This window comes from Giraffa tippelskirchi, chromosome 10 (genome assembly GCF_054371585.1).
Source record: "Giraffa tippelskirchi isolate mGirTip1 chromosome 10, T2T-mGirTip1v1.2.pri, whole genome shotgun sequence".
NCBI lineage: Eukaryota > Metazoa > Chordata > Mammalia > Artiodactyla > Giraffidae > Giraffa > Giraffa tippelskirchi.
In genome coordinates this window covers 128,755,358-128,768,674 of record NC_137284.1, presented here as the reverse complement: position 1 = coordinate 128,768,674, position 13,317 = coordinate 128,755,358, and the positions used below count along the sequence as shown (strand labels likewise).

The 13,317-nt window shown below is 36.6% G+C and overlaps 1 long non-coding RNA gene across 1 annotated transcript in view; it reads left to right on the top strand.

Annotated features, from left to right (window-relative positions):
• LOC145524000 (uncharacterized) overlaps positions 1-10,889 on the top strand; it is a 53,836-nt gene extending 42,947 nt beyond the window's left edge. The window contains exon 3 of the long non-coding RNA XR_014067014.1: positions 9,695-10,889. This is a non-coding gene — a long non-coding RNA (uncharacterized LOC145524000). The remainder of the gene's footprint in view (positions 1-9,694) is intronic.
• Positions 10,890-13,317: the final 2,428 nt, after the last annotated feature.

The following is a 13,317-nucleotide window of genomic DNA, read 5'->3' as shown; positions in this document are numbered from 1 at the left end:
TTTTAATATGCTGTCTAGCTTTGTCATAGCTTTTCTTCCAAGGACCAAGTGTCTTTTAGTTTTGTGGTTTTAGTCACCATCAGCAGTGATTTCGGACTCCAAGAAAGTAAAGTCTGTCACTGTTTCCATTGTTTCCCCATCTATTTGCATGAAGTGATGGGACTGGATGCCATGATCTTAGTTTTTGAATGTTGAGTTTTAAGCCAACTTTTTCACTCTCCTCTTTCACGTTCATCAAGGGGCTGTTTAGTTCCTCTTCACTTTCTGTCATGAGGGTGGTGTCATCTGCATATTTGAGGTTATTGATATTTCTCCTGGCAATCTTGATTCCAGTTTGTGCTTCATTCAGCCTGGCATTTCACAAGATGTACTCTGCATATAACTATAATATGCAGTGCTTATATATACACACACACACATATATATATATACACACATATATATATTTACAACAGTTCAACAAGCAGGGTGACAATATACAGCTTGATGTACTCCTTTCCCAATTTGAAATCAGTCCATTTTTCCATGTCCCGTACTAACTATTGCTTCTTGATTTGCATACAGGTTTCTTAGGAGGCAGGTAAGGTGGTCTGGTACTCTCATCTCTTTCAGAATTTTCCACAGTATATTGTGAACCACACAGTCAAAAGCTTTAGCATAGTCAATGAAGCAGAAGTAGATGCTTTTGGGGAATTCCTTTGGTTTTCTGTGATCCAATGGATGTTGGCAGTTTGATCTCTGGTCCTCTGCCTTTTCTAAATCCAGCTTGTACATCTGGAAGTTCTCAGTTCCCGTACTGTTGAAGCCTGGCTTGGAGAATTTTGAGCATTACTTTGCTGCATATGAAATGAGTGCAATTGTGCAGTAGTTTGAACATTCTTTGGCATTGCCTTTCTTTGGGATTGGAATGAAAACTGACCTTTTCCAGTTTTGTGACCACTGCTGAGTTTTTCAAATTTGCTGGCATATTGATTGCAGCACTATCACAGCATCATCTTTTAGGATTTGAAATAGCTCAACTGGAATTCAATCACCTCCACTAGCTTTGTTTGTAGTGATGCTTCCTAAGGCCCACTTGACTTCACACTCCTGGATGTCTGGCTCTAGGTGGTGATCATACCATCGTGGTTCTCTGGGTTATTAAGATCTTTTTTGTATAGTTCTTCTGTGTATTCTTGCCAACTCTTCTTAATATCGTCTGCTTCTGTTAGGTCCATATCGTTTCTGTCCTTTATTATGCCCCTCTTTGCACGAAATGTTCCCTTGTTATCTCTAATTTTTTTTGAAGAGATCTCTAGTGCTTCCTGTTGTATTTTCCTCTACTTCTTTGCATTATTTACTTAAGAAGGCTTTCTTGTCTCTTCTTGCTATTCTTTGGAACTCTGCATTCAGTTGAATATATATCTTTCCTTTCCTCTTTGCCTGTCATTTCTCTCCTTTTCTCAGCTATTTGTAAGGCCTCCTCAGACAGCCATTTGTCTTGTTGCATTTCTATTTTGGGGGGATGGATTTTGTCACCACCTCCTGTACAATGTTACAAACTTTGGTCCATTGTTCTTCAGGCATTTTGTCTATCAGATACAATCCCTTGAATCTATTTGTAATTTCTACTGTATAATCATAAGGATTTGATTTAGGTCATACCTAAATGATTTAATATTTTTCCCTACTTTCCTCAATTTAAGTTTGAATTTTGCAATAAGTAGCTCATGATCTGAGGCACAGTCAGCTCCTGGTCTTGTTTTTGCTGTCACTGGTAGATAGGGACATGTTGGTGGGTGGCTGTGGCCTTATGGGGTCCTAAGGCAGCCTTCTTGCTGGTGAGTGGGGCTTGTCCCAGCCCGGTAGTTGCTTGACCTGATGCCTCCCAGTAACAAACCTACAGGTTAGTTGGTAGGGGATGGATTTCCCTGGTGGCTCAGATGGTAAGGAATCTGCTTGCAATGCAGGAGACCAGATTCAATTCCTGAGTTGGGAAGATTTCCTGGGGAAGAGAACGGCTACCCACTCCCGTATTCTTTCCTACAGAATTCTATGGACAGAGGAGCCTGGTGGGCTTCAGTCCATGGGGTTGCAAAGAGTCAGACAACAACTGAGTGACTAATTCTTTCACTTTGGCTTCCCAGGTGGCTTTAGTGGTAAAGAATCTGCTTCCCAGTGCAGGAGACATGAGAGACATGTATTTGATCCCTGGGTCAGGAAGATCCCCTGGAGGAGGAAATGGCAATCCACTCTAGTATTCTTGCCTGGAGAATTCCATGGACAGAAGAGCCTGGTGGGCTATGGTCCATAGGTTCACAAAGAGTTGGACACAACTTGAGTGACTTAGCATGCACAGGGCTGTGTCCTGAGATTAATAAGTTCAAAGGAGGATTTTTAAATGGCGCTTTCTAGTCCAGTGTCCACATTGTAGAGTGAGCTCTCCAAAATGGCAGTAACTTGTGTATTTGCCCCCAGATGAGTTCCAGTTGCCTCCTGCCTCTTTGGGAGACTCTACAATATTAGCAGGTTCATTTGACCCACGCTCCTTTCAAATTACTTCTATCCTAGGGGCTGGAGTGTATGAAATTTTGTGTGCATCCTTTAAGAATGGGATCTCTACTTCCCATAGCCCTCTGGATCTTCCCTAAGTAAGCCCTGCTGACTTCAAAGCCAAACATTGTCAGAGCTCATCTAACTGCTTCAGGACACACTGACTGGAAGCCTGATGTGGGGTTCAGTCTCCCCACTCCTTGAGAAGAACCTATTGGAATTGTAATTACTCTTCCATTTGCAAGTCATCCAATAGAGAGTATAGGTTTTGACTATACTGTGAATCTGCTCCTCCTATATGTCTCCTTTTGGTTCCTTCTTCATATCTTTAGTTTTTAGAAGTTATTTTCTGGTATACTGTCTTTCTCATCAATAGTTTTTCTGTAAATAATTGTAATTTTGCATACCTATGAGATGAGGTGAACTGGGGATCTTTTTACTTTGCCATGCCATCTTGTATTAGGTCAGTCCATTTGCAAATGTTGAATCATTATTCCCGGAATCAAAAAATCTCACTTGATCATGGTGTATGGTTCTCTTAATGTGAAGGAAAATTCAGTTTGCTAATATTTTCTTGAGGTTTTTGCATTTAAGTTCAACAGGAATATTGGTCTGTGATTTTTTTTTTTTTTTTTTTTTTAGTGTCTTTGTGTTTGGTATTAGGATAATGCTGGCCTACTAAAATGAGTTTGGGTGTGTTTCCTTCCTTCGATTTTTGGAAGAGTTTGAAAAGGATTGACACAGTTCTTCTTTAAATACTTGATAGAATTCCTCAGTGAGGCCTTTTGGTCCTGGGCTTCTCTTTGTTGGGAGGTGTTTGATTACTAATCCAGTCCCTTAGTCTTTTTCAGATTTTCTATTTCTTCATGATTCAGTTTGGGTAGGTTGTATATTTCTAGGGATTTATTATGATTCTTCCTGAGATACATCTATAATTATTTGGAAACTTTTTGTTTGATCGATCTTCTTTGGCATACTTGCATTTATTTTATTTTTCATTTTCCTTTCCATGTTGGAGAAATCCACAAATTTGTTCCTCATGACAACTGCTGATTCAAATAAAGCTTTTGTTATTTACTATTGTCAATGAAGATTTCAGATGTAATGTGTATTAAATAGGACATTGTGTGTGGTTGTGAGTGTATGTATGTGAATGTTTTCAAAGAAATATGCTCTAGACAACACATAGCTTTCTATCCCAATATTTGCCCAGGTTAAAGGTTATCACCCCATTTTATGTTAATATAGTACTTAATATAATATGTTAACATAGTACTTTATTCTTGATGTCAGCAGCATCAGTAAGGATGAGGAATCATACTTCTTTTTGATAGTTAGTTGACCATAATAGGTTTTTGCTTCTGTGGTTTTTATTTTCTCTGTAAAGTATCTATGAAGATTCATCAAAATCAAAACACTTAAAGATTAAATTACAAAATATTGCCAAATTTTCAACAAAATTGCCATCTTATGCAATTTACATGAGAATTGCAATCTGGAGCTAATGTAGATTCATGTCAATTCCAAAAATCTTGATTTGTAGCAGTACATCATATAAAACTGGAATCTGCTTAGCCTTCTGTTGCCCTGTGATATAGCAGGAATACACAGAAATCCTGGACAATTTATTCTCTCATGTACTTGTTAAATATACTATGCAAGGATACTACAGCCTAAATAGCAAGTCAAGTTGCTTATAGAGAGATGCCTAGAAACGAAGGTCACAAGGCGGTTCCCTCCATCAGAAGTGTCCCAAATGTGTTGGGGATGCACAAAGGGGCAGGATGGAAATACAATATAGAGATGACAGATGATGGCTAGGCCCTTTCCTGAGGCTGTTAACAATTAAATTGATAAAACCATGTAGGCAGCATTGATGACATTCTTTATGTAATGGCAGGAGGGCAAGGATCCAACACATTTAAAATATCGTATCTTAATGTATTAATTGCTTGGTCAAATAAAGTGAAAATGTTAGTTGCTCAGTCGTATCTGACTCTTTGCGACCCCATGGACTGTAGCCTGCCAGTCACTTCTGTCCATGGGATTCTCTAGGCAAGAATACTGGAGTGGGTTGCCATTGCCTTCTCCAGGGGATCTTTCAGACTCAGGGATTGAACTAAGCTCTCCCACATTGCAAGCAGATTCTCTACCACCTGAGACACCAGGGTCAAATAAGGCAAAGTGATAATTCAGCCTTAAACTACACAATTTGAAATTGTAATTTCGTTTACCAGCAACTGTCTTCTCTTCACTCCTATTTTTGGAACAATACCAATATGCTGATTGAAATTTCATTTACTAGGAACTGTCTTCTCTTCACTCCTATTCTTGGCCTGGATGAGTTGAACATAAAGGGATCAATAAGCTGATGTATAAGTCATTTTGCTAAACTGATGGACGTTCCTGACCATTTAATCAAAGGCTGTGAATCTTAGCTCAATGAATTGTGATGAAATCTTACATTGTTTACATATATATATTTTGTGTGTGTCTGTGTGGTAGTGTAATGGTTGTATCTAAATGCTTTTAATCCCCAGTCTGTCTAAAAAATGAGATTTGTAGAATATTGAGGATAAAATAAAGATTAACATTTTATTTTTTATTTTTTTAAATTAATTTATTTATTTTAATTGGAAGCTAATTACTTTACAGTTTGTAGTGGTTTTTGCCATACATTGACATGAATCAGCCATGGGTGTACATGTGTTCCCCATCCTGAACCCCCCTCCCACCTCCCTCCCCATCCCATCCCTCAGGGTCATCCCAGTGCACCAGCCCTGAGCTCCCTGTCTCATGCATCAAACCTGGACTGGCGATCTATTTCACATATGATAATATACATGTTTCAATGCTATTCTCTTAAATCATTCCACCCTCACCTTCTCCCACAGAATCCAAAAGTCTGTTCTTTACATCTGTGTCTCTTTTGCTGTCTCACATATAGGGTCATCATTACCATCTTTCTAAATTCCATATATATGCATTAATATACAGTATTGGTGTTTTTCTTTCTGACTTATTTCACTCTGTATAATAGGCTCCAGTTTCATCCACCTTATTAGAACTGAAGGAATAACATTTTAAACAAATATCAAACAACTTAAAATGTCTATTTTAGAGAAATAGTCACACCTCTTGGTAAATGTATGAACAGCTCTTTTATACAGATTCTGGGGTACTGCACCTGAATATTTAAGAGTCAAACAAATTTTGTTGTTATTTAGTCTCTAAGTCATGTCTGACTCTTTTTTGACCCCCGTAGACTTTGGCCCACCAGCCTCCTCTGCCCATGGGATTTCCCAGGCAAGAATACTGGAGTGGGTTGCCATTTCCTTCTCTGAGATCTTCCTGAGCCAGAGATTGAACCCACTTCTGCATTGGCAGGCAAATTCTTTACCACTAAGCAACCAGGGAAGACCTTAAAACAAATTTAGGTCATAATTAAAATTGATTTTTACACACATATTTTATTTCTTAGGATTACAAAATTGCAACTAGATGTTTTGAGAGGAACCCTTTAAAAAATTGTACTAGGTCTTTAAACCCAGAGATAGTCTCCTGAATGCAAAGTTTTGTTCCCCAAATTTCTTTTACTAAACATATTGTATTAGTTATATATTTTATTATACTATATTTCAATTGTTTGATTCAGTTGTACTGATTATGTTGTATTTGTTTTAGTACAAATATACTCTATACAAATATATTTTACTAATTGTACATTAACCATAAAATTAATGTACAGTTAATGTCCCAACCAACAGCTGTTTTATGAAATCCAGTTTTTGCTAAGTTATACATAAGATATTTAACATTAGTAAACTGTCTTGATTTTAAGTCTTTTTTTCTGGTCTTTAATAAATGGCCTATAAATATTTGAAGAAGACGTGAGATAATTATTAATTGCTCCCTTCCCATTTAAGGTAAGGATTTCAGATTCTTAGGTGTGGGGTAAGGAAATTTGAGTTTAACCTGCCTTAATCCTATTTCTCTGGTTAGTGAGGAAGGCTTTCTCAAAAGCACCCTTAGAGTGGTTGTTATACTGTGGGTTATGTGCTTCCTTTTGACCTTCTTAATTTAGCAATCCCACAATCCAATTATATTGACTCATATTCAAAGAAAACAATTTGATTAGTACAATAAATGTAAAGGTGAATTTTTAACTTTTTAAACAATATTGAAGGGAACTTTTTCATTATAACGATATCAAGTGGCTAATATTGAAACATTCAATTACACTGATCTAATGACTAACATTCCTGAAATATGAATGAAATAATCTTTAAGTCCCCTTAAAATATTGCTATACTCATGTAACAGTATTTAAGTTTGAAGAAGGGTGAGCAAAGAAGGCTTGGAGAAGATGCTGCTGCTGCTGCTAAGTCGCTTCAGTCGTGTCCGACTCTGTGCGACCTCATAGACGGCAGCCCACCAGGCTCCTCTGTCCATGGGATTTTCCAGGCAAGAGTACTGGAGTGGGTTGCCATTTCCTTCTCCATTAGAGAACTAAAAATGCTCATCTCTGCAAAGAGAATAGTATATCCAGTCTGTGTAAGTGGTCCATGAATGTTGTGTTTTGTACTAAGAATTCCAGATGTTCTTTTTCTTCAGTTCCATTAGACGAAACATTTTTTTCAAAGAAGAAAAATTTATTATAGAAATATAATTTTGACCATTATATATTTCGGTTTTCTGTAACTTTCCAATTATACTTTAAATTACTTAAATTTATAGATTGGAGATTCTTTTTTCAATCACCATTAACACAATATTTTAAAATTTTATAAAATAATTAAAAATACAATCTGTGAAATTTAGATTACAGAGTGACATAAGTAATAGAGAAGCATGTGTTCTTTTGAATCACATACTATAAAGTGGGAGGATGGTTATGTCATCTTTTCTTTTTCTAAAGTATTTGAAGACTAGAGTGATTGGTCCAATAGTAAATCTAACAGGAATGGTTTTATAGATTGTGAAATTGGGGTCCAACAGTGTCAAGACAGAAGGTCATAGAGCAGCTCAATGGGTCACAAACAACAGGAACTTGGAAATTTCTTTTATCCTCACTATTACTCAATGAAAATATGTTGGAAAATGAGGTTAAAATCTGACCTGTTGTCTGGTGTGGTAAGACTGTGCAGATGGTCAATATATGATTTTGGACATGTGCTTTTATGTGTTTTTTTTTTAATTTGGCAGTTTTCTTGATTATATATTTATACTTAGTTCAATTTGACAATTACATATTTTCTTCATTTGTTTAAAATAGTCTTAGGCTCAAAGATACCTTTGTATCTTTGAGTTGGATTCATGAGAAAAGGAAATGGATAAGCAGAGGTAATTACCATGAAGTAAAAAAGGAAAGCACGCCAGTATGCAGACCTTGATATCATATTTGTTGCAATTTAGCTGGAATGACTGGCATTTTGTGTTTTAATGATAAACAGTAAATTTTATGTTAAGGAATCACATTTCTGTATTTAAGTTATAATTTAGAATCTTTAGCTACCGAAGAGATTTTTTTTCTCATAAGCATCTCTGTATCAGTGTTTTTGGTTTATAAATTTTCCTAGTACACTTATAAAATATTAAAGTGTAAAACTGCAAAAATAGGGAAGTAATTGAAACCCCAGGTCTTCTTGCAAAGATATTTCTACTTCTAAATGGTTTATTTCACCCTTTTACCTTGAAGCTTCTGAACACCCTCAAAAAAAGAACTGCTTACTGTCTGCGCTTCAGTGAAGTCCACTCTGATACAACAGGCAAACATCCAAATTAAGAATCAGAGTGGAATAGCAATACTGGGTCCTAGAAATCAGTGGAATAATGACTTCAAATCCTTAAAGGTATTTCATTACCTTGGAGAGGAAATTGTAGAGGAGTAAAATTGACAATAAAATTTACTAAGCAAATCCAGCTTAACAGCATTTTAGAAGTATGCTAACAATCTGAAGAGGGTAAAATGGTTTGCCTTAAAAAATGGAACCCAAAGTACTGAGAATGGGGGGGAAAAAACAGATGGATTCCATTTAATACCAACTGTTGTCTATAAGATATTAAGAAAAAGATGTGCTCTTTCTCTGCAAAGATTTTAAAGAGATACATAACATAATAAGAAGTGACGAGATGTGAAAAATATAGCCGAAAAACCCAGCTCACTCAGTATATTTTGACATTATAGGTGAGCAGGCTGACTTGGGGAGAGAAGTAAACAGGATCTGTGGTCCTATCATGAAAGAGACATTAGATGGAAAATTAGATAAGGTCAAAATTTGGTACAGAATGATTTGTATAGATAAATTCCAGCCTGTGCATTTGGGAACTTCTGGGTACCGTAAACCTCTTTTTTCTTACTGGCATGGAGTCTGGTGAGTGTGATGTTTTTCAGTGTTAGCAGATTTCACATTGTCTGCTACATTATCTGTATCACTGCAAGGACAGGGTTTATGCTAGAAGGCACTAGAATCCATGCCTTTGGGTGTTCTTATCAGGTGAATCAGGACTGTAGCACTCAACAGCCTAATGTTGCCGAAAGCCTCTTAGGAGAGACCACACAGTGAGGCTGGAGAGCGGGAGAGATCTAAAGTCGGCCAGGTTCATTCAAGTGACAGGATGGATTATAACATTGTAAAATATGCAAGTAATCAGAAAACAGTATGTTTCTTATAACTTGCTCTTTTAGAAGAGACAGGAGAATATACTAAGAAAGAAACATAAAAAAGATGGCATTCAGGAAACAAGAGATTCCCAAAGGTGAATCATGGAAGCAGTTCCCAATATTGACAATTGTCCAGGTGAATTTAGAGTTGGAAGACAGCTATGGAAGGAACCTGAGGTACATGGGAATTTGGAACCATTATTGTGCTTTTACAGATCTATTAGAGCATATTAAAAATGAGCTACAGGGGTATAAACAAAATAATAACTCTAGACAAAATGTTACAAGTATGGAAACTTACTCCTAGTGTATTACATCATGTGTGTGTGTGCTAAGTTGCCTCAGTCACGTCCGACTCTTTGCCACCCTATGGACTGTAGCCCACCAGGTCCTCTGTCTATGGGATTCTCCAGGCAGGAATACTGGAGTGGGTTGCCATGCCCTCCTCCAGGGGATCTTCCTGACCCAAGGATCGAACCCATGTCTCTTGCATTGCAGGTGCATTCTTTACTGCTGAGCAACTAGGGAGCAGAAGATCCCCAAAAGCTCAGTGATTCATAACAGAACATCAGTATTCTGTGATTATAAAGGTGGAAATAAATTATATAAGCATATTTAGAAATACAGAAATTAACAGCCAAAATACTCAAGAGTATTGCAGGTTGGTGATGTGGGAAGTGAGAGTAGGATAAAGAAGTGTGGAGAAGGAGATTATTATTTTTAACATTTTTTTAACACTGATGAAATTTTTAAAATATGTGATTGCTTGATTATTAAAAAATAATTTTAAAGTGTCAGTCTATACATTTTAAGGATACATTTATTTCATATTGCTTTTAAAAATCCTATTTAATTCTAATAACATGGTTATTAGCCCATGAAGTGTGGTAGGGCATATCTTCCTACTCAGAGTTTTCAGATAAGAATTTGAGGCTCAAAGAGGATAAATCACTTGCCTCAGGTTACATGTTCATAAGTGTTGCAAGTATAACATCTTTTGAGTTTGTATTCTATTTAAATACACTGCTATTAATTAAGATTTTGGTTGCTAGTTTAATATGGTTTCTATACAAAGATATATTTTATTGAAAATGTCTATATACAATGCTTTGTTTCCATTATGGAAGTTCTTGTATGCCAAAACAGATGAGAAAATTCACCCACTTAATAATTCTTATTTAAATTGTCAAAAACGTTGAGACTCTTAAGAGGATCTAATCAAGTTCAATAAATTTATAAGCAGTGTTTGTGTTAATTTTCAACTGCAGACAACTTAATCTTTCTTTTTAACACCAAGTTGTAGAAAAAATGTGTTTTATGGCAAGTTAGAAAACAAAAGGAAATGAGCTGTCTCTGTGAAATTCAGCATTGTGCACAAGGGTGGATCTCTCTTGTCCTGTGTTGTTAATATCAAGGATGCTCTGAACACCCTCGAAATGTCAGCCATGCTTAGCAACTCCTCAGAATCAGCTTCCAGGATTCAGAGAAGCTGTGGAAACAAGAGGGCTAAACAAAAGACAATTTAGACTCTTGGATCATATGTCCAGTTATGTCACAGTCTTTTTGTTTAATCTTGACTAAAAGTGTTCAGTTGCACGGTGCAGGGCTGATGGCTGCTGCATAAATTCAATATATGGATGGAGGAGAAGAGTTTTCTTTTTTTTACAAAAGAGCAGAACCAAGAAAATAAAAAGTATAAGAAGTAGATTTAGCTGATCTCTTCTCCCTGTTTCGAAGTTTGTAGGTTTTATTTCCTCTTGCCTGGTGAGAAAAATGTTTTACTGACCACAGAAAAGACATGGTGTGAAAGACACAATGTTTAAACATATAACTTAAACATAAATGTAAAAGTTAAAAAAAAAATACAGCATATAGATAGATCTAAAGTTGTGGTTGTTAAAATTAATTACCAAACTAAAGGACAATGGACACCTCTTTTATCTTGGGCCTGTCTAGAGTTCCTTTTCCTTTATTCTTGAAATTGGCTTCTTTACTAAGAAGCCAGCTCAAATCAGTTCACGTCTTTCCAGGTAGATTCTTGGATATTTTCATCATTGCAAATGATTTTTTTGCAATTCTTTAAAATTTAGATATTAATGTGCAGAAAGTTTATCAACTTGTATTGAATAGCTTTAGTTTTCTAGTTTTTATTGTTACTGAGGATTTGGGAGACATGTGCAGATATTTCTGGTAATTTCTGTTTTACTAAGATGGGGCAATCTGAATTATTTTTCACAAACCGTGTATTCCATTCTCATGTTGTCTTCCACTTTGGCAAGTATTCTTTCAAGTGGCAATGAGCAAAAATGGAGTTTAGTTCTTTAGCCATTTTGTCATCTTTATATGTTTTTTGTATATGTAAGAGGAAAAGTCCATGACATAAGTCCCGTATTTGCTTTGACTGTTTTGCCAAAAATTTTATCAAGGCCTTCATCTAGTCAGCTTTTCCATGCATCTAGGCATGGAAAATGATGAATTTCACGGGCATTTCAATGATGAATTCTGCTAACCTTTCATTAAATCATTTCTCCAGCAAATTCTTGAGCACTAAGAACATTGAATACTTGGGTTTGGCTCTACAGGGGGAATGGGGTAGTCAAATAAGACAGTAGTCAAGAAACAAAAAACAGAAAATTGTGATTGGTGGCTACTGTTTTTAATTATGATTTTGAGGAAACATTAGGTTCTAAGCCCCTTCTAAGTTATTAAAGAACATTTATTTATAGTAGCACTATGACAAGAATGTCATACCTTCTTTGTTAACTGGACTTTGTTTTAGTTTCCTAGGGTTGCTTACAAAATACACCAAACTTGGTGGCTTAAAATAACGAATTTATTCACTTATGACCAAGGCACTGGCCAGGCCATGCTTCCTTTGAAAGTTCGAGGGAAGAATCCTTCCTTGCTCTTTCCTACTTTCTGGGGCCTGTTGGGAAGCTTTGGCATACCTGAATTGTAGCTGCATCACTCCAGTTTCTGCCTCTGTTTTCATATGACCTTCTTCCCTCTGTGCCATGTGTCTCTGTCTCTCTCTTCACAAGACCTTCTGATTAGGATATCAGTATTTGCATTTAGGGCCAACTCTGACTGCAGCCAAGAAATTAAAAGATTTCCTTGGAAGGAGAGTGATGACAAACCTAGACAGCATATTTAAAAACAGATCCATCACTTTGCAGACAAAGGTCCCTATAGTCAAAGCTATGGTTTTTCTAGTAGTCATGTGCAGTTGTGAGACTTGGAACACAAAGAAGGGTGAGCACTGAAGAACTGATGCTTTAGAACTGTGGTGCTGTAAAGACTCTTGAGGGTTGCTTGGACTGCAAGGAGATCAAACAAGTCAATCCTAAAGGAGATCAACCCTGAATATTCATTAGAAGGACTGAAGCTGAAGCTCCAATACTTTGGCCACCTGATACAAAGAGCTGACTCATTAGAAAACACTCTGATGCTGGGAAAGACTGGAGGCAAAAGGAGAAGGGGGGATAGAGGATGAGATGGAGAGCAACACTGACTCAATGGACATGAGTTTGAATACACTCGGGGAGATAGTGAAGGACAGGGAAGCCAGGTGTGCTGCAGTCCATGGGACATGCAAGAATCGGACATGCGTTAGTGACTGAACAACACTGATTCATAATGTTCTCATCTGATGTAATTATATCTGCAAAGGCTCTAATTCCAAAGAAGGTCACATTCTGAGATTCTGGGTGGATGTGGGTTTTTATAGGAAGCTATTCAATCCAGTAAAACATTATTTATAGCTTGGAGTACTAAATTCAATGCTTTATTTTAGGAGAAATTGTAACTTATTAGTAGAAGAATTTTGGAGTCAGAGTTTTAACCAGTTTTAACCTGGATTAAAACTCCATCCTTCTCTTTGACCTTGGGCAAGTTAGTGATCCACTGTCCTTTGTAATATTTGGATAAAAACTATCTCAAGGAGAAGGGGACAATAGAGGATGAGATGGTTGGATGGCATCACTCATTCAGATTATACTACTTGAATATAATGTATTTGGATTACATCATTAATTTCTTCACTGAGCCTTCAATAGTACTGTCTTTATTTTTAACTACTTGGTAAAAGAAAATGTTTTATGAAGAATGCTTATGCAATTTGA